The 27,880-nt window shown below is 37.7% G+C and overlaps 1 protein-coding gene across 1 annotated transcript in view; it reads right to left on the reverse strand.

Annotated features, from left to right (window-relative positions):
* The window catches only part of FER (FER tyrosine kinase), a 462,185-nt gene that overhangs the window by 430,965 nt on the left and 3,340 nt on the right, over window positions 1-27,880 (reverse strand). Inside the window, exon 2 of the mRNA XM_080803660.1 lies at window positions 10,444-10,590. The gene's annotated coding sequence lies outside the window, so the exon portion shown is untranslated. The remainder of the gene's footprint in view (window positions 1-10,443; window positions 10,591-27,880) is intronic.

The raw sequence follows: 27,880 nt of genomic DNA on the forward strand, positions 1-27,880 counted from the left end.
TAGGAGGTGGCTTTGGGAACAGACAGTCCTGGGTTAAAATGCTAACTCTACCATTTAAGAGCTGTATATCTACATTTTAATTAACCTTCTGGAAGCCCAATTTCCTTATCCTTAAAATTGGGATAGTAAAACCTACTTTGCAGGGTTGTTATGAATGTTAGTGAGATAAAGTATATAATGTGCCTGGCTTTGGGGAGACTTATTAAAAAGAAGGGGTCCAGACTGAGAACAACGATCATATTAATTTGAAGGTGGCAGGGCAGGATGGTTCTGTGGTGCAGTGTAGAGTGAAATAAGTCAAGCAGAGAGAGCCAATTATCATATGGTTTCACATACTTGTGGAACATAAGGAATAACATGGAGGACTTTAGGAGAAGGAAAGGAAAAGTGAATTGGGGCAAATCAGAGGGAGAGACAAAGCATGAGAGACCATGGACTCTGAGAAACAAACTGAGGGTTATGGAAAGGAGGGGGTTGGGGAGTTGGGTGAGCCTGGTGGTGGGTATTAAGGAGGGCACATATTGCATGGAGCACTGGGTATGATGTGTAAACAATGAATCTTGGAACACTGAAAAAATAAAATAAAATAAATAAAAATTTAAAAATCAAGTACTCATCACAAAAAAAAGATTAAAAGGCATACACTACTTAGTAAACTAATGAACGGGTTTGTCAATGAGGCAGATCAGATTCTGATTTGATGGGCAGCCAATCAATGAAACAGACCTGCACAGTTGGAAACAGAGGATGAAGATACAACTGATGTGTTCCAGCAGCAGAGAGGAGGTGTCTACTAAAAAGGGAACCTGCTACTTTACTCCAGAGCTCTGTTCTTCCAGACCAAGAGACATTCTCAATTAGAAAGCTGCAATTTGGTTCCACCACATCCTGACTACTACACAGTATAGTTTCCTCTATTCTTTCATTTTTCCCTTCCCCATTCCTTTATTGTACATAAAGTAACTGTGTATGTGCATAAGCATATCGTTTTTTAAATTTTTTATTATTTTTTTAATTATTATTATTTTTTAATTTACAGACAGAGATCACAAGTAGGCAGAGGCGGGGCGGGGAAGCAGGCTCCCCGCTGAGCAGAGAGCCCGATATGGGGCTCAATCCTAAGACCCTGAGATCATGACCTGAGCCAAAGGCAGAGTCTTTAACCCACTGAGCCACCCAGGCACCCCGCTTTTTTTTTTTTTTTTTAACTAAATTGTCAACGATATGTTTGGTTGTCACCAAATGGAGAAGCAATGGGGGAAAATACCCCCTCTCTCCATTAAGGGCATGCTCAGTCAGCACTTATCTTTATATTCCAATAAGTTATTTTGCTCTCATTGTTTAACAAAAAAAGAACAACATAAAAATCCTTGCATACCTTGTTTAATTGGAGAATTTTAATGTTTTTCATTTATCATTATAAGACCAAGGACAATTTTATAACTTTTTTGTATGTAGCTGTTACATGTAGGGCAATCTGTCTTTAAGTAGGGATAAATTACTCTAAAAGAAATGAATCCTAGATAGTTTTCCCTTCAAGTCAAGCATCTTGTTGTTTAAATAAATTTCTTGTTTAAAAAAAGAAGTAATCATTACTAATAAAGCATGAGAAAGACAGCAGCTCCACACAAGACAGGACACGGAAGAGCAAGTGATGAAGGAGGGTTACTTTCCAAATAGAAATTTAAACATAAGCAAGGTTACACAGGAAGGAAAATGTGGGACATGTCAGTGAAACATTGTTAATCTGAAGGAAAACAGGGGAACATGGGTTAAAAAGATTAAGTATGGCTACAATGCATACTACCCTGTGTGGTCTAAATTCTAGAAATACAACCATAATCTAGATACCTCTTAACCTTTTACTCTTCCTAAGTGATCAATTATTATAAAAGAGATTAGTGTTTCAATTAAGGTCAAACAATTTTTTTCCCTTCAAAGAGAACAGCAGAACAGGGAGAAGTCAAAATAATTTCTAAATCCACACATGTACTTTCAAATAGGTTCATTAAAGTCATACAGTAGCAGAATGGCAACCATGAAGGTTTCATAAATTATAATCCAAACGAACTAAGACAAAGCCGGTTTCCACCCTGCAATGACACAGCCTCTCAGAAAACCCAGATTAGACAAACCTCATGACACTGTTGAGAACATAGAGGAAAGTCAGTTCCATTGTTGGCTTCTTTTTATAATTCAGCTTTTCTGAAAAGGCAAGGCCTAATCTCCACACCTACTCTATCCTTTCTCTAAAGTCATATCTTTACAAATTGTTCTTCTAGAATTCCATTCAGTTTGTAAACAAATTTCCCTAAATCTCTACCTTTTGGGGCACCTGGGTGGCTCAGTGGGTTAAGCCTCTGCCTTTGCCTCAGGTCATGATCCCAGGGTCCTGGGATTGAGCCCCACATCTGGCTCTCTGCTCGGCAGCAAGCCTGCTTCCCCCTCTCTCTCTGCCCTGCCTCTCTGCCTACTTGTGATCTCTGTCTGTCAAATAAAATAAATAAAATCTTTAAAAAAATAAAAAATAAAAAAAATAATCTCTACCTTTCAACTGCTTACACTATCTGAAAACTGGATCTCCATAAACATAATGCTCACAGGTGGAGGCCACACCTTCCCTACATGGTACCACCCATAGCCATGGGGCTGAAGGGGTAGAAAGATGGGTAACATTATCCTGATTCCTTAGTGCCATGTCCAAATCACTGCTCTTCCAATCTTATTCAAAAATTTCTTCCTATTCAGCTTTAACAAGTCCTATCCCATTTACCTCTGTTGTCTCCAAATCTTTCAGTCTCTACCTGCCCGCAAATCTTATTTTCTAATTCAATTCTTACTTCATCCATGGAGATTTTAACTTCTGTAGCCTCTCTCTTCTCCAAAGATCCAGTCAATCCAACTTCATTTCAACTATCCACTGCTATTGCCCGTAGCCCAAATCCTAAACTGTTTCATCTCTGCAATGGTAAATTTTAATATTCTAGTTTTAGGCCATAACCTACTGTTTACCATCTCTCTGGTACAGCTGTTACTATACGTACTCTCCAACCTCACAAAGATGTCTAGCCATCCACTGACTGAACAATATTCCCTAAAATGTTTCAGGACCCCCATATTCTCTCCCTTTTTAAGGTATACCACTGATCATCCAGAAGTCGGATATTTTTAAGAGTAAAATGGGGTGCTACTCTTTATTAGTCCAGGACAACAGATATAAACCTGGACTGCCCCAGGCAAACTGAGGCATGTAACCCCCATACTTCTTTCCCTACACTTACTAAATTAGCTGACTTCCCTTGAACTTCTGTCTTGATATGGCATTTGTCTTAACAGCCTTCAGCTCTGAATCAATCCTTCTTCATTCCCTCTAGCCATTTTTTTTAAAAAGCTTAGCTAATCAGTACTTCGGGATTGTGTTCATATCACCTCCTCCAGGCAGGCTTCTTGGCCTCTACTCTTTGTTATCACAAAGCACTCAGAAATGACAGTGTGTTATACTCATGACCGCATATTCACGTACTCAATAAATCTTCAAGTTTTACTCTATCTCTTGTGTGTTTGTTCTATAATGTGTCATATGAAAAATGATTATTTTTATAATTTCATAAAGGTTAAACAAGTAAAAAAGAAGTGCTTTTAAATTAACAGCAATTATACTAATAAAAATTAGGTTTTTTCTTACTCTGAGCTCCTTAAATTTTATCTTCCTTATACATTCAATTACTCTGGTTTTAGGCTATTATTCTCTGCTGGTATTTCTTTCTTCCTACATAGCCAACAAATTTTGGAATTATATGGAGCATAAGTAAAACTCAAAGGATAGGCAGGAAAAGCAAATTTCAGAACATGCACATCAATGATCCTGTTTCTAAAATTATACAAACATAAACATGTGTGTTTTTAAATATATATATATATTTTTTTAAGTCCAAATTCATATAAATCAAACTGTTAACATTAGCTACTTCTGAAGACTGAAACCTGGAATAGCAAGAAGAACATCACTTTCTATTTTATGTATTTCTAGTTTGTATATTTATCATAAGCAGGTATTTGTTTAATAATACAAAAAATATATAAGGAAAAGAAAAGACTTCCCAACAAACTTTTTTTTAAAGACTTATTTATTTATTAGAGAGAGAGCACGCGGACATGTGGGGGAAGGGACAGAGGGAGAGAATCTTCAAGCAGAGTCCCTACTGAGCACAGAGCCCAATGCTGAGCTCAATCCCATGACCCATGAGATCATGACCTGCATCAAAACCAAGAGTCAGACACTTAACTGACTGAGCCACCCAGGCGCCCCCTCAACAAACATTTTAAAACTGGATATTAGTAAAAATCAAATTTCACAGATGGAATGCTTAATAGTAAAAAATTTTTCTCTTTCAAATATATTTATTTTATTCAGAAAATGACAATGAGGCTTACATCATGATAGCTACTTCTCCAAAAAATCTCCCAATTATATTCTCACTCATAGAGTGCTCTGGCTTCATCTCTATCCCTCTTCTAGAAAGAATTCCAGCTCTAACTGAGCACCTCAATACTGAATTGATCAAACCACATCCAGCCATTACTGTGGTCGCCCAGCAAAGGAATCTGTCCTTTTGCACTAGGTCTTAGTAAAAGTCTTCCATTCATTCATTCATTCATTTATTCATCCACTAGTATTTACTCAATGTCTATAATATATGCCAGGCACTGAGTGAGGTCCTGGGTATACAAAGAGATTAAAAAAAAAAAAAATTACTGGTCACAGCCTCAGGGAGCTTATTAAGGAAAAGCAGTTCTAACACATAGCAGTAATTGCTACAGGAATCTCTGTACAAAGTTATAGTAGAAGCACAGAGTATAATCTAAACCTGGCTGAACAAAAAGATGTAAAAGCTTCGTAGACTTCCCTAAACCACCATGAGTAGTCCCTTCCTCACAGACACTTTCTTCTATCCTCTCAACTAAAATATGACTCTCCCCTCTTTAAAAATGCTGGTAAATTATTACTTCCTACTGCTTCCCCACAAAACATCACTTGTTCCTAAATGCCATATGATGCTTAAAGAAAACCAACCAAATCTGTAAAACTCAAAAGCAAGCAAGGAAACAAGGAGAATACTCACTGAATGCCAGTTCTACACAAGTACCAGAGAGAGCAGGTACTTAAATCTTTCCTCATTGTGCCTAGTTCTGGCTGTCTCTAGAAACATGCTTATTTATCATTTGCATTTTAATCTGCTTCCTGCTTGAAACTGGGCATTTTTAAAAGACAAAATCTTAGACTGTTGCTGCTGTATAATGTTCATGGAGACTAAATATACATTCCTAAGTATAACCAACTGGTTAGAAGGTGAGGGTGGGTAATGGTGGATAGTAGAGGCAATCCTTCAGACTTCTGTCATCTTTTTTTTTTTTTTAAGATTTTATTTATTTGACAGAAAGAGAGAGAGATATCACAAGTAGGCAGGGAGGCAGGCAGAGAGAGAGGGGTCACAAGTAGGCAGAGATGCAGGTGGAGAGAGAGGGGGAAACAGGCTCCCTGCCGAGCAGAGAGCTCGATGAGGGGTTCGATCCCAGGACCCTGAGACCATGACCTGAGGCAAAGGCAGAGGCTTAATCCACTGAGCCGCCCAGGTGCCCCTAGACTTCTGTCATCTTAAATGAATTCCAATCACTGACTAGTGTGAGTGGATCAAATGCAACATAGATCTCCTAGTTTTCTTATCCTTAATTTAATGCAACCAAATGTAAAAACCTCAGCCAATGTCCATTTAATGTTGGAATGATGGTTTTTAAAAAAGAAGAAAGCTTAGAATAAACAATTTTATCTCCAGCAACCTCAGAGAAATGGAAAGAAAGAAGCAAACTGCAAATAAGTTTTAGATGAGTAATGTTCGAAGAAACCAGGCAATTCCCAAGAGAGACACAAAGTATACACAAACTATATCTCTTAAAGAAAATATAAATCATGAAAAACAAAAGAGGGACTGTTCAAAATTAAAAGAAAATAAAGAGATATATGGGGCGCCTGGGTGGCTCAGTGGGTTAAAGCCTCTGCCTTCGGCTCAGGTCATGATCTCGGGGTCCTGGGATCGAGTCCCGCATCGGGCTCTCTGCTCAGCAGGGAGCCTGCTTCCTCCTCTCTCTGCCTACTTGTGATCTTTCTCTGCCAAATAAATAAATAAATAAATAAACCTTAAAAAAAAAAAAAAACTGAAACAAAGAACATTAAAAAAAAAAAAAAAAGAAAATAAAGAGATATAAGAATCAAATGCAATGCATGAAATCTGATTGAATCCTGGATCCAGAAATCTCAAGAAAACATTTTAGGGACAATTGGGAAGATCTGAATAAGGGCCATTAATTAAAGATATTCTTAAATTAATGTTAATTTTCCTATATGTGATATTGATATTATGACCATGAAGAAAATTGTCCATGTTCTTAGGATATGCATGATAAAAACTATATATTAGCATAATCTCTTAATATAGTTTCAAATAACTTGAAAAATATATAAATAGGGACACCTGTGTGTCTCAGGAGGTTAAGCGGTCGGCTCTTGATTTTGACTCAGGTCACGATCTCAGGGTCCTGGGTTCTAGCCCAGAGCCGAAATCAGCCCCAGTGCAGAGTCAGGTTGAGATCCTCTACCTTTGCCCTGCCCCCTGCTCGTGCGCATGCGCACGCTCTCCCAAATCTTTAAAATACATACATAAAATAAATATAAATCTTTAAAATATGCATATATATAAAGAGAAAATGTGCCAAAATGTGAATACTGAGTGACTACAGATGAAAGGTAATATGGGTGTTTACTGTCCTATATTTTCCATTGTTACGTAGCACTGAACTTTATCATAATGAGATGTTAAAGGGATGGGAAGATAGAAGGCATAAGAGGAGGCCAGCTGGAATGAACATGAGTGCAAGCAGCATTAGTCTCAGCAAAAGTGAAAATCAGCTGTGTGATTCTGGGTAGGTCACAGAACTTCTCTATGTATCAGCTGAAAGAGGAAGAAATAGATGACTTCAAGGTCCTTCCATCCACAGAGTTCTATTATTATACTACTTCTTCTCAGCTCTAGAACCCAAAAGATAACTATATGCAAAGTGGAGAAACACACTGGACTATTCTAAAGATAAAATAAAGTATTTAAAACAGCTAGCCAAATGCCTGTCACATGGAACACAAACAATAAATAGTAATTCCTCTATTTTGAGAAAATATTTTTTAAATTCCTCATTAAAAAAAAAATAGGGGGCACCTGGGTGGTTCAGTGGGTTAAGCCTCTGCCTTTGGCTCAGGTCATGATCCCAGGGTCCTGGGATCCAGACCAGCATCGGGCTCCCTGCTCAGCGGGGAGCCTGCTTCCCTTCCTCTCTCTCTGCCTGCCTCTCTGCCTACTTGTGATCTCTGTCTGTCAAATAAATACATAAAATCTTTAAAAAAAAAAAAAAGATAGGACTAAAAAATTAACTTAAAAGAAATAAGTAACAAAGAATTAGAAAGATTTATTTTAATATCTATTCAATTTCAGTTTGCACACAAAATATCTATCCTAAGAGGTGAAATATAAACATACTCTGATGAAGCTACAAAAAGAAAAACCATAATAAATGAATCTCCTAAGAATTTAGATAAGCTGCATGCTTTCAAGCGAACACAGTATGATATACATCTACAAATAGGATGCTTCAGAATTTGCAAGATAAAGTAACAATAAAATTATATACCAGAATTTTGGGTAACAGTCTCAGAATATTTCAGACTGGCTTAAAATTTTTAAAGACATCTCTCTTTAAAAAGGGAGCACAGGAGAGAAGTTTTAGAATTCAACATCAAAATAGGGTTGCCTGGGTAGCTCAGCTGGTTCAGCGTCTGACCCTTGGTTTCATCTCAGGTTGTGATCTCAGAGTCCTGGGATCAAACCCCACATCTGGCTGCACACTCAATTTGGAGTCTGCTTGAAGTTTTTTCTCTGTCCCCCTCTGCCCCTCGCCCTCTGCCCCTTCCCCTCTGTTCCTCCTTCTACTCGCATACGTGCACACACTCAAAAATAAATAAAATCTTTTTAAAAAATCAGTACAAAGTATAACCAATTATTTTCACTTCTAAGAAGATTCTGAATGAAATGAAATGAAATGAAATGAAATTCATAATTAATTAAAAGTCATATAAATTAAAAGGCACAACCCAAGGAAGACAGTCAATGATCTTAGAACAGCACTATGTGGTGACAGATGGTAGTAGCTACACTTGTGCTGGTCATAGCATAATATATAAACTTGTTGAATCATTCTGTTGTACACCAGAAACTGATGTAACACTGTGTGTCAATTATACTCAAATAAAAAAAATTTAATAAAATGAAAATAAAAACAAAAAGTCATATAAATTAAATTCCAGGGGGAAAGCAAAACAAAGTATTAACCAGAACATATTACAAATTTGCTAGATGGTTTTATTTCCAGAACTACCATCATTTCTTTTTTTTTTTTTAAAGATTTTATTTATTTATTTATTTGACAGACAGAGATCATAAGTAGGCAGACAGGCAGGCAGAGAGGCAGGCAGAGAGAGAGGGAGAAGCAGGCTCCCAGCTGAGCAGAGAGCCGGATGTGGGGCTCGATCCCAGGACCCTGGGATTATGACCTGAGCCGAAGACAGAGGCTTTAAGCCACTGAGCCACCCAGGTGCCCCCAGAACTACCATCATTTCTAACATTATAATTAGTTTCCCTTTTGGTGAACTAACCAATCTTTAACATAATGAGAAAAATCGTTTTCTAAAAGGTTTTTGGGCATGATGCCAGCATCCACCCAGTTGCTCAAAACCCAAAAATCTTGAAGTCATCCTTGAGAATGTTCTGTTTCCATACCCAAACTATTCAAAGTCCCATAAATTCTGATTCAGATACATTTCAAATCCTCTCATCTTTCCGTCTCTGTTGCTAGCACCTTCTCAGGCCATCACTATCTCACCTCAGTTCCTAAAACTGCCAGTTTTCACTTTCACCTGGCCAGTCCATTCCTCACATAGCAGCTCAAATGATGATATAATCTAGAATAAAATACAAGCTTCCTACCAAACCCTTCAAAGCCCTGCATATTTCTATAACCTCTTCCTACCCATCTCTGCCTCTTTCAATAAGTCAGCCATACTGGCGTTTTTTTCTATTCCTCAAACTCACTAAACTTTCCTGCTCCAAAGTCTTTGTACCCACTATTCCTTCTTACCCTCTACTGCCTCCAGCTTTATTAAGATATTATTGACATATAACATGTGTAAGTTTTAAGGTATACAATGTGATGATTGGCTCTATGCATATATTACAAAATGGTTACCCCAATAAGATTAGTTAACATCTCCACCTCTTCAGGTAATTATAATTGTGTGTGTGTGTGTGAATGTGGTGATAACATTGAAGAACTACTCTCTTAACAAATTTTAAGTACATAATACAGTATTATTAATTAGAGTCACCAAGTTGTGCATCAGATCCCCAGATCTTATTTATCTTAACACTGAGAGTTTGTACCATTTAACCAGTATCTTCCCATTTCCCCTACTCCTCAGCTGCTGGCAACCACCATTCTACTCTATTTCTATGAGCTGGTCTTTTTAAGATTTCATACATAAGTATACACAGTATTTGTCTTTCTCTGACTCCATTAGTCCTTCTAATGAGACTGCTTTTCCCATCAAAAATACCACACACACACACACACACACACACACACACACACCACCTACTCTTAAAATAACCTCTTCTCATACATAGGTTCATCTTGAATATCAGTTTTGTGACCACCGTATCTAAAGTAGCTCCTACCTCATTATCTCCAAATCATCTGCTTGTTTGGTTTCCTTCAAAAAAGTTTATTACAATTCATAACTATTTTGTCAGTTTCTTTTTAAACCTTCCCCCTACTTTAAAATATGGCTATAAGGATGGAATATCCAGCTCATTCGTCATCATATCCCCAGAAGCAGCAAACTGTCTAATACATAGTAGAAGTCTATTGATGTACAGCAAACAATGAGTGAAATAGTGAATGAATATATGACTGTACTAAACAATGGGACTAATAATGCTATTAATGGAAATACAGAAACCAGAGGAGGAATGACTAAGAAAATAAGACATACTGAGTTTGGTGCCACGTGGTTGAAAATACAGGACTAGGGGACACACAGGCTGGACGGGGTTATGGATTGGAATTCTACTGATTGTAAACGTTATTTGAAAAAAACATTAATTACATCTCAAATGAGACAGAATTCAGCAGGATAAATGACAAGCAGAAAATACGTAACACAAATATGATATGATTGTGCAGGTAGAATAATCTAACATAAACACTACAAAATCAAGACAAGTCAAAACTGTTTCACAGTTTGTTTTTAGTAATTCACTAAGAAGACTAAAGTAATCCTACCTTACTACTATTCATTGCTGGTCATATCTTAGCTAAAGTAGCAGGTCCATGTTGAAGAATTACACGTTAGGGATGAGGAAGACACTTCAGAAAATGTGCAGTGAAGTCTCACGGGAATGACCACAGGTCTGACCAGAAAAACATGAGCTGCAAGAAGAAATTCAAGGAGTCAGAAACGTTAACTACAGAGAAAAAGTAAAAAATGTACACATGGAGTATAGCAGGCTACTATTGGAAATTAATTGTGACAGTGTATCAGAGTCACCCCATTAAAAATAAGAATGCTATATTTACCTAACTTTTCTATCCCCTGCTTACTCTCCTATTTCTTTCCACAACTTTCTCAATGTATAATGCGTCTTACCTTCTCCCCTAATCTATTCCCTCAGTTTTGAATGGATAATTTGTGTTTTTCTCCATTTTCAGAGCATAAAACTCATTTCAAGTTTGAAGCATATCAAAAGAGGCAAGTAACTACATTTTTTAAAATATTATCACAGCCTAAAGAAGTAATTAAATATGTAAGAAAAACTCTCAAAGGCTGGGAAGATTTGCCAAAAAGTCTCCCAGCAAACAGGCATTTTCTCTAATACCTCTTAGCATGCCAAAGCCTGACTCCTCTGTCACTGTTGTCTCAATTCTTGTCACTAGGAGAATTGCTAAGGTGCTTCTTGGTCACTGGCTCTCTTCTTTATCACTAATGTCAATATATGTCATTTACAGCTCTATCACCAGGTCTCATTTTCTGCCTCAGGCCCTTGTATTTCTAATCCCGACTTCTTGGTTATAAGAATGTTTGCCTATTCTATTTCCTGTCATTTCCCCCACTTCCTTGGCTTTCACAGAATCAAAGGACGCTTCAAAGAGGTTATCAATAAGATAACTCCTTCCCTCTGGTCAGGAAACTGGCCAAAACAAAGTATGTCAGGAATACCTTCCAAGTCTCCTACTCTTCTAAGCTTTTTATTCATTTCCAAAAAGGTTCCTTCTTGGTCCCCTACACAAGCATATGCTCTCCTGTAGATGTGGCAAGGTTCCCAAAGCTAGAACTGGTTGGAAATTTAATCTACATGTAATAAGAGTATTATTACATTCCTCTTCTTCCATTAAACTCTGACATGATTGAGAACAGGGATTATCATCTTAATATAGCCAGCATCTTACACAATCCCTGGAACACTGTAGTCACCAAACAAGTGAGTACTGAATGAATTTATTTCCAAAGTAAATTATGGCTTTCCCTGACTTGTACACTTTGGTGTAAAGTAGGGCTTTGACAAGAGTTTCTACATTAAATGGTAAAATTCATGGCTTTAAATGATACTTAAATATGAAAATTTTAATCATGCTGCTGTCAATAGCTTATCTTCATTTAAGCCCTGTAGAGCTAATAAACAGTATTACTTATAAAGATTTCCAAAGAACAAAACGTATGAGTGCGTACATAAATGTATTATATATGTTACAGATTCTACCCCAGAGACAGACCCCCAAAATTACAGGACACTCCATTTAATTTGAAGTATTTTTAGCCACTCCTCTATCAGCAAAGAAAGCTAAGAATACCTAGAATTTCATATTCTGGCCTTTCACTGTGATATAGAAACAGTTATTTTCAAAGACCTAAGAACAAGAAAGATAACTATTCAAATAAGATTACATGTCAAACATTGAGCAGTGCAGTGTCAAGTGTCTTTCTCAAGGAAGCTAGTCAAAGCACCCATCTGTTATTTATGTGTCATTCTCCAACACAACTTGTTTCTATAATTTTTATTTTTCAATGAAAAAAAAACAATTTTCCATATGATATTGAAATCGTTTGGGTTAAAAATAAGTAACAACTTCCTTAGTGGCATTTCTAAATGGAACATTTCTTTCTTCAAACTAGTATAAAACTATGAATAAAAATTATATTCCTTATGTTATCTCAAAGATATTACCATCCTCATCAGAACTCAGCAAAGATTCCTATAGACAAGTTGAAAATTCATAATAACTATTTTTTTGTGCACCTTAATATTCCCCACCAACTTCACCAACTACATAGGCTACCATCTTTAACTCACAATCATAGTAAAAATATAGTCCTTATTCCTTAACTATGCCTCTCTTCGTGAGGCAAGAGGGGTGCCTAGGGTGCAATTCACTCTCAGGGTCATACCAGTGCCACCCTGTAGCCGCAAGACCCTGAAAGCCAGTCTTAAATTACGTCTTAGGCATCTCCCTTGTCTCTCACATTCATGGTGCATACTTCTCTTTCCTACCTCTTACTTCTCTAATAGGTAACACCCAATTGTGATCAACCAAAATTTAATTCTGGTAAGCCAAATATCTAAAACGAAGTGATAAATTTAAATATAATTTTACATCCATTTAAAGTCATGTTTTCACAGAAAATTTCTTGTTCATGATGTGATGATATGATGAAAAATCATGAGGCAGTGATGCCTATATATATATACACACATACACTTATATATGACAAGATTCTACGTTGTTGTGGGTTTTTTAACCAGTTTGGGTTGCATGTACATACAGGTGACAGAGCTGTGCTGTATTTTATTCCCCTTCTTTTGGTAGCAGCATCCGAATTTTCTTCTGTTGAACTACCTTCTCTTATTTTGAAGCCATGTAGTTTGAGTGACACTAACCATTCCCACTCTCAGGTTCCTGAAATAAGCACAAAGCTCCTAGAATAGGTACATGACCCAGGCCTGGACAATCAGTATATTTCCTTCCCCAAGCAGGAGTTCAGGAATGGGTATGTCACCCAATTGGACAACTAAAACTCAGTCCCAAAATTTTTGCCAGAACTAATCAGAAAGTTCTCTTTTGGCTGAGGTTGCAAAACTGAAAGAATGCAGTAGATGCCAACTTGGCAGAGAGCCAACCCAGAGAAAACAAAAGCCAAGAGATGGAAAGAGAAATGAAAGTTCTGAAAATATTTCATCCCTTGATCTAACCACATTTGAGTTCAGGTGAATTCTGGTGTGAATAGATATAGCTTCTAGAATTTTGGAATTGCTGCTGAGAAACAATTCTCTCTGGATTTCCCATGTTCCTGCACAATCAGAGGCTTCTGAGCAAAAGGTACTACAAGAATAACTGCACAATATCCAACCTTGGAAGCTAGAGAGCATGTATCCCTAAAGACAGAGACCTCCAATAAGCTCTGGAGAAATAAACCCCTCTCTTTCCCTCCCCTGGAAGATATTTACCTATATATTTTTTTCTCATATTTCTTATGTTATTTTTTTTCATATATTTACTTATATTCTAGGGCACTAAACCTAAAAACAGTTTCCCATTCTCCTCTGGAGAGATTTGCTTAATGAATAATCTCCCCTTCTATAGGGTAATTTCAGTACTACAAGTGTTTCAGACTTAATAGTTACATGCAGCAATAAATTACCTTTTTTTATTAATTCATTCAACAAATATCTGCTGAGAGCCTATTTTGTGATGTGCCATGAACTTTCCTACAAAACATCTCAGACAAAAATTCCTCCCCCATGGAGACTGTATTCTAAAGAAAAAACAAAACACAAAATGAATACATAAAATACATAGTATAAAGTCCTGATAAGTGCTATCAAGAAAAAGCAGGAAGAAGGCCTGGGTGGTGCAGTTGGTTAAGTGTACCACCCTTGGTTTTGGTTCAGGTCATGATCTCAGAGTCCTGAGATTGAGCCGCACATCAGGTTCCGTGCTCAGTGCAGAGTCTGCTCCAGACTCTCTCCCTCTGACCCTACCTGCCCCCACTCTCTCTAAAATAAATGAATAAATCTGAAAAAAGAAAAGAAAATGATCTCCAAGATGACAGAGGAGTAGGAGACCTTAGTTTTGTCTGGTCCCAGGAATTCAGCTAGATCTATCAAATCACTCTGAACACCTGCAAACTCAAACAGAGATCAAAGAAAAGAATAGTTATAGCTCTACAAATAGAAAAGTGGCCAGTTTCTGCAAGGTAGGGGCTGTGGATAAGTGAAGTGAATCTGGGGCAATATATGGGAAGATAAACTGTGGAAGGGGTCGGGGGGAGCCTCCTTAAGCCAGTTACTGGACAGTGATATAGCAGCAGAGCACAACATCGGAACTTTCAGAAGTCTCCTCAGGTGAGGAACAGCCCTGCCTGAAAGGCACTCTGGTGACAAAATAGGGCAGAATCCTAAGTGGAATAGTGTGGTCTTAGAATCCTCAGGTCACAGGAAGACCAGGCGGAGTTCCCAGACATCAGATCAGGGAAGCTGGCTGCAATCAGCAAGGCTAGGAGTGGGCTCTCAGCTCGGGGTTGCCATAAACCACGAACCCTTGCAGCACAGTCCAGCCACTGCTCTCAGAGCAGGGCCCCAGCAAACAGCAGAACCACAGGGAGACCCCTGCAGGAGCAGCGCAGAAGCATGCTTACAGGAGTATGCAGGGTTTGGAGAATCGATGTGGGGTCACAAGCCTGAGATAGAAATCCTGGGTCACAGACTGGATAAGCATGGAGTGCAGAGGGAGACCAGGGAGACAGGAATAACTGACTGCTTTTCCCTGAGGGCACATGAAGGAGGGAAGCCCCGAGCTCTCAGATCCAGGGCTAGAGACTGGGAGGCCACCATTTCATTCTCATTTTCTAAAGCAGCACAGAAACCCTTCAGGGAACAAAAGCCACATAAAGCAATCCAGAGTCACTTAAACTTAACTTGGCCCCCTGGGCAAGGGGGGGTACAATTCTACCTGGGGCAAAGACACCTAAGCATCAGGGCAACATCCAGCTAAGACCAAGTTTATGGATCACACAGAACTGCAAAACTCTAGAGCTAGGAAAAAATAGTATATAGAATTCATGGTTTTTTTTCTCATGATTCTTTAGTCTTTCGATTTTTTTTTTGTTTTCTTTTTCAACCAGTTTCTTATTTTGTCAACTCTTCAAGTCTTTTTTAATTTTCATTTTTACAGTCATATTCTATTCTTTCATTGTATGTAATTATATATATGTGTGTGTGTGTATATATATATATATGTGTGTGTGTGTGTGTATATATATATATATATATATATATATATATATATACACACACACATATATTTTTTTTTCTTTCTTTAAAATTTTGGGAGGTAGTTTCTTCTAACAAACTGACCAAAATATACCCAGAATCTAGTGTATTGCTCCATCTCTTCACCTGTCTAATGATATTATCTCTTTTTATATTTGAGTCTTTTTTAATTTTCATCTTTACAGTTACATTCTATCCTTTCAATGAGTGAATTTTATTTTTGAGTATATGTATATGTATATGTGTATTTCTTTATAATTTTGGGATGTAGTTTCTTCTAACAAACAGACCAAAATACACCCAGGGTATAGTGTATTGCTCTGTTCTATTCACCTATACTCTTCATCTATACTTTTTTTTCTTTTAATTTTCATTTTTACAGTTACATTCTATCCTTGCATTGCATTTAATTTTATTTTTATACATATATAAGTTTCTCTTTCTTTACAATTTTGGGATCTAGTTTTCTAACAAACAGACCAAAATACATACAGGATCCAGTGTATTGCTCTGTTCTGTTTGCCTGATTATATTCTCTCTCTCTTTTTTTTTTAATTTTTTTTTTTCTTTTTCAGTTTCAAGTGTCTTCTGATTTGTTTACTGTATATTTCTCTGGGGTCGTTGTTGTTATTTTAGTATTTTGTTCTCTCATTTATCTATTTTTCTCTGAACAGAACAAGATAGAAAAACTCCCTTCAAAAAGAGAACAAGAGGCAGTACTGACTGCCAGGGACTTAATCAGTATGGATATAAGTAACATGTTGGAATTAGGATTCAGAATGATTATAAAGATACTAGCTGGGCAGGAATGCCTGGGTGGCTCAGTCGGGTAAGTGTCTGCCTTCAGCCCAGATCATTATCCCAGGGCCCTGGGACAGAACCCTGCATCAGGCTCCCTGCTCAGTGGGGAGTCTGCTTTTCTCTCTCCCCCAACTTGGGCATACGTGCACACACTCTCTCTCTTGCTTGCTCACTCTCTCTCTATCTCAAATAAATAAATAAAATCTTTTAGGGAATAAAAAAAGATACTAGCAGGGCTTGGAAAAAGCATAGAAGACAACAGAGAATCCCTTTCTGGAAAAATAAAATAACTAAAATCTAAAATCTAATCAAGTTGAAATTAAAAAGGCTATCAATGAGTTGCAAGGATAATTTAGGCTGAAAAGAGAATTAGTGATATAGAAGACCAAATGATGGAAAATAAAGGTGAAAAAAAGAGAGATAAACAACTACTGAATCATGAGGAGAGAATTTGAGAGATAAGTGATACCATAAAGCAAAATACTAGAATAACTGGGATCCTAGGAGAAGAGAAAAGAAAGGAGGAGGAAGCAGAAGGTATACTGGAACAAACAAAAGCTGAGAACCTCCCTAATCTGGGAAAAGAAACAGGCATTCATGTCCAGGAGGCACAGAGAACCCCCCTCAAAATCAATAAAAATAGGTCAACTCCTCGAAATACAATAGGGAAAAATAAAACAAGATGAAATGAGAGAGGGAGACAAACCATAAGAGACTCTAAATCCTAGGAAACAAACTGAGAGTTGCTAAAGGGGAAAGTGTAGGGGGGTAACTGGGTGATGGACATTAAGGAAGGCATGTAATGTAATGAACATTGGGTATTATGAGATTGATGAATCACTGAACTCTACCTCTAAAACCAATAACGCACTACTTATTAACTAATTGAACTTAAATTTTAAAGAAATAATAAAATTAAAGAAGGAAAAGAAAAAAGAAAGCAGATAAAGGTAACAAGAAGTATGGGAGAGGGAGGCAATTACAAACTGATGTTAGCTGATCAAAGACTTAGAACATAAAGTGATATTTGAGCCAGGGCCTAAGGGAGATAACGAAGGAGGTCACATGGACATCTGGAGAAGAGCATCCCAGTCCAGGGTAACAGTAAGTGTGAAGCACTTATTTAAGATCAAGCAAGGAGGCCTGCATGGTAGAGACAATAGAAAAATCTGAGTTCAGAGAAAGATCCTGCATGAAGAAGGAAGAGCAGGACCACAAAAACTAGCTCATTATGAGGTCTTGGACTTCTACTCTGAGTTACACAGGAAGTCACTGCAAGATTCTGAGGAAAGAAATTATCTCTTACTTTTTAAAAGGATGACACTAATATTCTGAGTCTAATTTTCTGAGAGCCAAAGTACTAGCAGGGAGCCTTGTTAGGAGTTACACAGAAGAGAGGACAGATGGTGTTGAATCACAGTGAACTCCACATAGAGGGGGTGAGAACTTGGTCAGACTTCATATATATTTTAAAGGCAACAGAGTATGCTGAATTACTGTGTAATGGAAATAAAAGAAAAAGAGTCAAGGATAACTTCAAGGTTTAGGGTCTGATCAAAAACAAGGATGGAGGGGCGCCTGGGTGGCTCAGTGGGTTAAGCCTCTGCCTTCGGCTCAGGTCATGATCTCAGGGTCCTGGGATCGAGCCCCGCATCGGGCTCTCTGCTCAGCAGGGAGCCTGCTTCCTCCTCTCTCTCTCTGCCTGCCTCTCTGTCTACTTGTGATCCCTCTCTCTGTCAAATAAAAAAAAAAAAATTAAAAAAAAAAAAAAAAAAAAAAAAAAAACAAGGATGGAGGGTGCCTGGGTGGCTCAATGGCTTAAAGCCTCTGCCTTCGGCTCAGGTCATGATCCCAGGGTCCTGGGATCGAGCCCCACATCAGGCTCTCTGCTCAGCGGGGAGCCTGCTTCCCTTCCTCTCTCTCTGCCTGCCTCTCTGCCTACTTGTGATCTCTGTCTGTCAAATAAATAGATAAAATCTTAAAAAAAAAAAACAAAAAGTATGGAGGTGCCACTACAGATATGGGAAGGATTAATTTTTTTTAACTAGTTTTCTACCACTACAATACAAAAGAAGCCTGACAACTATAAAATTTATGCCAGAAATCAGGTAATACAAGTGACAGCCCTAAAATGTGGAACTGAGTCAACAGCAGAAAGTGGAGGGTAGTTGGTATCCCTCTATTGGAGGATGAGAAGTCAGCAATCCTTAATCAGCAAAGCCGCCGGCAAACTGCCACCTCTTGTAAACTGGACTATGGGCCTACTAAGGATAGGATACTTAATAAAAAAAAATGTTAGGATACTGGTATATTGTCAACTATGAAGCAGCCTTCAGTAAGGTCGTTCAAAAAAGAAGCACACTTTGAGTGAAGTCTTTTTTTTTTTTTTTCCCCTGACACAGAGAGAGAGATCACAAGCAGGGGGGAGCAGCAGAGAGAGAGGGAGAAGCAGGCTGCCCACTAAGCAGGGAGCCTGACACAGGGTCAATCCCAGGACCCCGGGATCATGACCCCAGCCGAAGGCAGACACTTAACTGACTGAGCCACCCAGGCACACAGAGTAAATTCTTAATAAAAGAAAATCTTGGGGCACCTGGGTGGCTCAGTCGTTGGGCATCTGCCTTTAGCTCAGGTCATGGTCTCGGGATCCTGGGATTGAGCCCTACTTCGGACTCTCCGCTCGGCGGGAAGCCTGCTTCCTCCTCTCCCACCTACCCCCTGCTTGTGTTCCCTCTCTTGCTGTGTCTCTCTGTCTGTCAAATAATTAAATAAACCCTTTAGAAAAAAAGAAAAAGAAAAGAAAATCTTTCAGTCTTTCATTACAAATCCAAGACGGCTGATAATCTTGCAATTTACAGGGATGAAAATTAAATATCCCTAAACTAAAATTAGAGCATTTAACCACACAAAAACGAAATATGAGAGAAGCCTAATGCTCCAGGCCCATCCCCAAGCATCCTAGCAAATTTACTCATTATAAAGAACCATCCACAGGGTGCCTGGGTGGCTCAGTCGGTAAAGCATCTGATTCCCGGTTTCAGCTCATCATGATCTCAGGGTCAGGAGCTCAAGCCCCGCATCTGACTCAGCATTCAGCAGAGGGTCTGCTTGAGATTCTCTTTCTCCCTCTCCCTCTGCCCCTTCCCCCACTCGTGTTTTCTCTCTCTCTCTCTCTCTCTCTCTCTAAAATACATAAATCAATCTTCAAAAGAAAAAAAAAGACTATCCACTGTGACACATCCTGGAAGCAGGGACAAATTAGCTCTGAGTTATTACCCAGAGACAATGATCTCAATGGCTAGAAAAAGAAGCCAGCAAGAAAACTGTGAAATCTAGGATCTACATGGTTTCTCAACTCACTATTACTGGCATTTTAAACTGGAAAATTCTCTGTTGTTGGAGGCTGTCCTGTCCATTGTAGGATGTTTAACAGTATTATTGGGATCTACCTACTCAATGCTAGCAACATCTACCTACTTCCCCTGTCCCAGCCTCCCATTATGAAACAAAGATATCTCCAGACATTGCCAAATGTCCCCTGAGGTAAGAATTGCCCCATGATGTGGAAACACTGGGTTACAGTGATATGCAAATTGTTTAGAGGCCTACCAAGCAATGATTTGTTCAAGAACTAGGATTCAGACTTTAGGTACTTGAGAGAAGTTGATCAAATACAAATAAATAAAACACTAAGTTTATAAAAAGTTGTATTGCCTAAGAAACTCCCAACACAGATTTGTTACTGCTCAACCTCTAAGATAGCTCCTGTGACCCCAAAACCTCATCAAAAGAGAGTTGTTGAGGCAATGCAGTCCCCAGTACAGGAATCTCTCAATGCTCATCTTGGCTGTAACTAGGAAAACAGAAAACAAAAAAAAACCTTCCCAGGTGGTAGAACCAAAAACAGCCATACTGGCTAATCAAAAATCTTCCACTGCCAGGGCAAAAAGTCCTTGTCACACCTATCACGAAATATGCACATGTCATGGAATGGAAAATCTCTGTGGGATGTTTCTCTTTTTTCTCTTCCCTAATTGAGAGTTTTTATTGTCTTTATGCTATTTTTCTTCTACCACTGAACACAAGCTTTATTACAACTGGGTATATTTATCATTTAACCATAAGTTCCTAGACCCTAAGGTTATCTATGCAAACAGAACTGAGAGAAATTACCCAAAGATCTTAGACTTAAAGTTAGATGCAGTACTTAAATGAGTCTTTGAGTTGCCTTCCTTTGCTGGGGGGCAGGTGTAAAGGTATTGGAAGTTGTAAGTGAAAAATTTGCACTAAGTCAGGTGAGGGCATTTTTTTCAAGGTTGCATATGTATGGAAGGATATGAATGCACACTGGGAGGATTATAGTGAATCTCCTGGTTATGCTTGCCCAGCATTCACTGCCCCTTCCCACAGTCAAGTCACACTGCAGTCTTTCTGTCAGTGACCTCAGTCCACATGATTCAGACCATGTAAGTGACCATACTTCTGACTCCCAGTGCCAGCAATTAGTACCTGGATCCAGATCTGGCCTATTATCAGATGCTATCCCTCTGACCACAGACATCAAGGATGGAAACATGACCCAATTCCTTCAATGAGATGTAATCTCAGGATTTATACTACAACTTTGGGTAAGAGAAACATTTTTTACATTGGGCCTGCTAAACTGAAGGATTGTAAGCCTAGAGCCATCAGAGGGTGCCATATGGAAAAAACCTACCTGAAAGTCCCTATAACCCAAGAGAAAGCCACTGAGTATGTCATGAGATCACTGTTCAAACCCTTAAAACCATCTGCATTTGAAGAAGCACACTCCTGTTTGAGCCAGTGGCCCAAGCTAGCATGGGTAGGGTTTTGGTCTCATGCAACTAGAACTGCTAATTTTAATACTATCATCCGTTTATCAGAGAAACTGATAGGTGATTTTCAAATGAAAAAAACTAAAGCTATAAGAGTTAAATTATTTGCCTAAATTCGTACAACAAATAACTGGTAGTGGTGATTCAACCCTAGGCAGGTCTGGTTCTAATATGAATGCTCTTTCCACTACATCATACTCTCTTTCAGGAAAACAGTCTGAAACTTCTCTTTATTTTATAATGATCTGCAGCCATAAGGTAAGTCCTTACATGGAGTGAGTACTCTAATAACATTTGTTGCATGACCAAAAAAGGAAGAGTCATATGTCCTCCTGCTCTCTCTCCCGCTTCTGTACAACCCACCTCTCAGGTTACACGGAACATTTCTGAATTATTTTTATAATGTAGACCTACTTGAGGACATGTCTCTTTCTTTACCACCTTCACCCTCCTCCAAAAACTGTATTACTATATTTAATAAAAGCAAGTGTCTCTAAGCCAAGACGCTTCGATTCTAGAATGCCAGTTCCAGCCATAGCGTAAATCAAACCACAGGCTCCAAACTACAAAAGAGAAATCAGAACCTTAGAAAAAGCCCATCACCAAGGTCTAGCTACTCTTCTGTAATAATTAACTGTGAAACTCAGAGGACACCTATACTATCCTATTAGTGAGGATACTACTATTCAAGTTAATATTTTAAGATATTTGTAAGAACTACATTAATTTCCAAAAAGGAACAGCTATTTATAAAGTCAGATCTCTTTCAAATATTATTAACGGTGACAGAGAAGGGAAGTGGGACAGGATGTATGAATATAAAATCCCTGACATTTTCAAGAAATCTGTCTAAAACCATGAGAATTTTTGACAGAGCTGGAACACTCAGTAACAATGCTTTACAAGTCAAGTTTTGTTTTCCTAGGTGTGGTGGACTGATTCACAACCACGTCAAAGACTCACTGGATTCAACATCCCATTTTTACACTTACTCTAAAATATCTACTTTCTGGCTAACATCTACCACTTCCTTAAACTTATTTACTTTTTATTTCCAACAGCTGATTTTTTTTTTTCAGGAAATTTTTTTTTACAAAGAAACAATGTTTGATCACTTGATAAAAGTTATAATATAGAGCAACCTCAAGCAGAAAACAAAGCCAAGACAAGATGTAAACATTGGGCAGTTAGCTAGGGTCATGCATATATGAGAGGGTCTCACTTCCAATAATAATTCACTGGAGCAAAACTGCAAATATTTCAACACGGACCTTAAGAATCACTTCCAGATAGTTTAAACTGCTGTCAAATCCAGGTTTGCTGATGGTCTGTTATACTTAGACATTTACCATTTCCATTCATTTCAGGTTTAACCTACAAAAGAACTAAGTTCAAAACCCAGTTAACACCTTATAGCTGGGTCTTCTAGAATATAGGATATAGGATGTGATCTGACAATGGTTTCAGATCACAAAAAGAAAAAACAAGCTAGGGGGACACCTGGGTGGCTCATTCGATTAAGCATCTGCCTTCAGCTTAGGTCATGATCCCAGGATCCTGGGATCAAGTCCCACATCGGGCTCCCTGCTCAGCAGGGACCCTACTTCTCCCTCTCCCTCTGCCTGCCACTCCCCCTGCTTGTGCTCACTCACTCTCTCACTCTCACTCTGTCTCTGACAAATAAATAAAATATTAAAAAGAAAAAGAAAAAAATAAGCTAGGGACACCTGGGTGAAGGGATGCAGTGGGTGAAGCATCTGCCTTTGGTTCAGGTCATGATCCCACTGTCCTGGGATCAAGTCCTACATCAGGCTCCTTGCTCATCAGGGAGAATGCTTCTCCCTCTGCTTGCCCCTCCCCCTGCTTGTGCCTGCTCTCTCGCTCTGAAAAATAAATAAATAAAACCTTAAAAAAAGAAAGAAAGAAAGAAAAAACAAGCTGTCCAATTTACAGAGTTGTCAAGAAAATCAAACAAATGCAAAAAAAGTGTCTAACAGGGGCGCCTGGGTGGCTCAGTGGGTTAAGCCTCTGCCTTCGGCTAAGGGAGCCTGCTTCCCCCTCCCCCCCACCCTCTCTCTGCCTGCCTCTGCCTACTTGTGATCTCTGTCAAATAAATAAATAAAAGCTTTTTTTTTAAAAAAAGTGTGTAACACTTGCAGCAGGCACCAAACAAATGTTAATGCCCCTCCCCCATAACAGTGTCTGAATCCAAGTAATTTACTCAAAAACTTCTACTGACAGAAACTGTTTCTACCTTGAAGGTTAAAATGTTCAAGAGGGAAGAAAAAAAGTAAATATATGAACAAATAATTTTAACACAATGTTATATTATTTATACACACATATATATACGTACTTTAAGAGAAAGAAATCAGTTTCTTGCTTTGTAAAAATTTTCTGTTATATATAAACCTAAAGATCCTATGGGGCACCTAGGTGGCTCAGTCAGTTAAGCGTCTGCTTTCAGTTCAGGTCACGATTCTGGAGTCCTGGGATTGAGCCCTGCATCTGGCTCCCTACTCAGCGGGAAGTCTGCTTCTCCCTCTCCCTCTGCTCCTTCCCCCTGCTCATGCTATCTCTCTCTCTCAAAAATAAATAAGTAAAATATTTTTTAAAAAATGAAAAAAGACCCTATGCTTTGTCCAATATAACTTTATAAATAATCGGAATAGTGAACTAGCAAGTTGTCATTAATAACTATCTGAGACAAATGCATTGTTTAGATCTCTTTAATTACTTTACTAGTGCCAATTTATTCAATACATAGGAAGCTAAAAGGCCTCACAAAGTGATGATACTTACCAGAATATGTACATTTAGAGTAAATTCAGAATGGATATGAAATGTGACAGTGACTGGATCTGCATCATTAGAAAGTCTACCATAAACCACAGATTGCATACTAAAAAATAGGTGTTGCTTGAGAATGTTTCCTTTGCTCCTAGAAAATCTGAAAAACCTTAATGAAAGCTGAAATAATGGTTAACCTATATAAGAAAATATATACAAAGCATGTGATTCTGAAGGAAATATAGTTCAAAAGAAGCTAGAGAACTGTATAAACATTTTCATGAAGAAATGGTATGGCAACTAGAGAAGATCCAGTTATGATCCAAACTGAATATTAGTAAGAATCAAATGACTTTTCCTTTGTATAACATGGTATTTAACAATAAAGCCTGGACCAGCTAGCAAGAGAAGCTTGGGAAGTCCTGCCAAACTGGATACTCAAAGAGCAGAAAGGACAGAACTACAGAAGTGTTCAACTCCAAGGACAACATATCCAAGAAACAGCAGCAAGTGTTAGGTATTACAGTCCAAGAACTAACTCTTCATCTTTGTGACAATGCAGCAGCCTTTCTGATCACATCAGAAATATTCTTGTTCTGCAAACCCCAGGACACAAGAGTAAAAAATGAGAACCTTTTCTGTAATATATACTAATGATGTAATGCAAAATTACCTAGACTTCATCTTAGAAGCAAAAAATTATTTAACAATAGAATTGTTATGGGTCTGAAGGGATCACTTAAAATTTTCAATTAAATTTGATGGTATTTTATGGAGATAGTTATATCCTAGATCCACAAAACTTTGGAGAAATACCACTTGCTAATGTCAAGGATTCAATAAACATCGGTTTTCTAAGTTTTTTTTCTAAGTTTTCTAAGTTTTCTAACTGTATATTATATATACTACATCCATTCTAGATGACCTATTTAAAAGCACAGCAATGTAATTTTAAAGATACTTTTCTGAATGAGTCAGTGTAAAAAGCATTTTTATACACTAAACACCTAGAGTATAAATACTCTAGCATTAAGGGCTTCCTTTTCTCCTAAAACCATTTGTCCTATGGTGTCTGGGTGGCTGAGTAGGTTAAGCATCTGCCTTTGGCTCAGGTCATGATCTCAGAGTCCTGGAACTGAGCCTTGTGCTGGGCTCCCTGCTCAGCAGGACATCTGCTTCTCCCTCTCCCTCTGCTGATCCCCCTACTTGGTCTGTCTCTCTCCCCCACTCCTTGCTCTGTCAAATAAATAAATAAAATCTTTTTTAAAATTAAATAGATAAAACCATTTGTCCCACTACAGAAATGCTTTTTCTGCAAGCAAAATAGTTTATACTGGAAAACTCAAATATTTCTAGAACAATCCATACTATTTTATTCACAATAAAGACCATGGAGTTATTGCTCACATGTTCTGAAATGCTCATTATCAGTTATTTTGATTTTTAAATGAAGACTCTTCATTATTGGTTACATAAAATTAATATAGCAATCTTTTCTTCTGTAGCATTACAAGACTCACAAATGAAGGGCATTCATTTCAGGAAAATGTAGAAATAACTTGGGTCTCAACGCAAGTACTATAAATTGTGTCTCAAGGATCATCAACTACTAATAATAGTTATACACATTCTTAAATAACTTGCTTTCCTTGAGATATCAGAGTATATTCAAATTTATCCCCATAATGATATCATTCTTAGTCATTTGCATTCTGATATGCTTTCTTGTATGGGGGTTGGGTGAGATGGAATTACAGATAGCATGCTAGGAAACCGCACATTAGAATATGTCATACATGTAAATATCTTGTCCTTGAGTCGGAAAAAAATTGAGAGTCACTGACTTAGATACAAAATTTTGTTTTATTGCCAGACAAGATATAAAAACTATGTGGTCCAACTCCTAACTCTTTATTCAGCTCAGTGCTTATTTCATGACACCCTGGTCTGTGCATTTAAATTACAAGTGGGTGTTTTTTGGGAGTTAGAATCCTATACTTATAGAATACACATTTTGAAATGGGGATATATATATAAAATAAAGTCCCCTAAAGAATAGTCATACACATTAGTAGCAGCAGGAAAAGACTCACATAAGAGTTTTAAGTACTATTACCCCGAAAATAAAGCTTAAGTTTTATACAGGTTAAGTAAATGCAGTTTAAGGAAAGGAGGAATACTAGTTAAAGATTTAAGAAAGTGACATTCAGCTTTTCTGTACCACTTTTAAGTAAATATTTGTGGTTAAAATGAAAGGAATTTTGGGAATCCATCCACCAACAGATGATAATCTAAGGTGAAAGAAAAATAATTCAGGAATTCAGACAAACTAGACATATTTTGAGGTAAAAAGCATTTAAAGTTAATTTCCAATTACCCCTACTGAGACACAGCAATTGAAGAACTATAAAAGAACAGCTAATAGGAGATAATACTAATTATTTCCTTTGTACAAATACAAATGTCATCCGATTTACTTAATGTAGATTACTAAACATCCAAAGTCTAAAGTTTGGGGACTTTTAGGATGTTAGAATAAACACAGAAATACTAGAGATAAAATTAAAGCTACCATGTAGGGAAATTAACATGAAAGTTGAGAACTTCCTAAATTCAGATATTTTACCTAGATTGTCTCATTCTTCTTCATGACAACCTGGTGAGGCAATCTTACCATCCTCATTTTACAGATGAGGGAACTATGATTTAAAGAGATTACATAACTTGCCCAAGATCCCACAAAAGGAAATTCTGATTTGTGACTGAAACCCAGATTAGTTTAGCTCCAAAAGAAATGAATCTTCTTTCACTACACCCTGCAACCTGGCAAAAAACACCTACATTAAAAATATTCGTATTTTAATTAAAACCTTCAAAAGGAGGAAATGATATCAGCTTATAATAAGTAAGGATATATAGACTAAATATTAGTCATTGTTTGATAAATATATGTAAGTATTTAAGAAATAATTCCAAGTCATCCATGACAATTTTATAGTCTTATATTTTTTTTTAAAGATTTTATTTATTTATTTGACAGAGACCACAAACAGGCAGAGAGGCAGGCAGAGAGCGAGGGGGAAGCAGGCTCCCTGCTGAGCAGAAAGCTGGACGCGGGGCTCGATTCCAGGACCCTGGGATCATGACCTGAACTGAAGGCAGAGGCCTAACCCACTGAGCCACCCAGGCGCCCCTAGTTTTATAAATTTATAAAATAAATTTTATAAAGCTAAATATTTAACATGCCCCCAAATGGAGAAATCTGAAAATTTTTACAGAAATGCACTAAATAAACTTCATCTGACCTAGATATTTTGAACACAAAGAAAAAACTTGAGAGGTCCCATATTTTGTCGGCCATACAGCAGTTTCACATGGGGAACTAGGATTATATTTATAAACTAAGAAAAAGTGGGAAATTCCTTGTCTAATTTCTCTTGTTTTGACTCTAATCTGTCCTTTATTTATTGTTTTCCATTTTTCCTCCAGATCTTGGAGCCCTCTTCTTTTTTTTTTTAATTTAATTTAATATTTTTCAGTATTCCAAAATTCATTTTTTATGCACCACACCCAGTGTGAAACCCTCTTTTATATTAGGGTACCCAAGTTTCAAGTTCTGGAACTGCAAGTTTAGGTGCAGGTGTAGATATACTGTAATAAAGACCATAGTACTGCAATGATTGGTGGAGTGTTACAGAACAAACAAAAGTTTCAGTAATTTTCCAAAGTATTAACTATCATGGAATTATTGGTGACTTTTCTTCTCTATACTCTTTTGTTGTTGTTGTTGTTGTTGTTATTGTTTTAATGTAAGTTCTATACCCAACATGGGGCTTGAACTCATAACCTTGAGATGAAAAGTTCCATGCTCTACTGACTGAGCCAGTCAGGTACCCCATCTTTATAGTCTATTTAGCTGATCTTAAAGCATTTAACTTTTATAAAAAA

This window comes from Martes martes (genome assembly GCF_963455335.1).
Source record: "Martes martes genome assembly, chromosome: 5".
Taxonomy (NCBI): Eukaryota; Metazoa; Chordata; class Mammalia; order Carnivora; family Mustelidae; genus Martes; species Martes martes.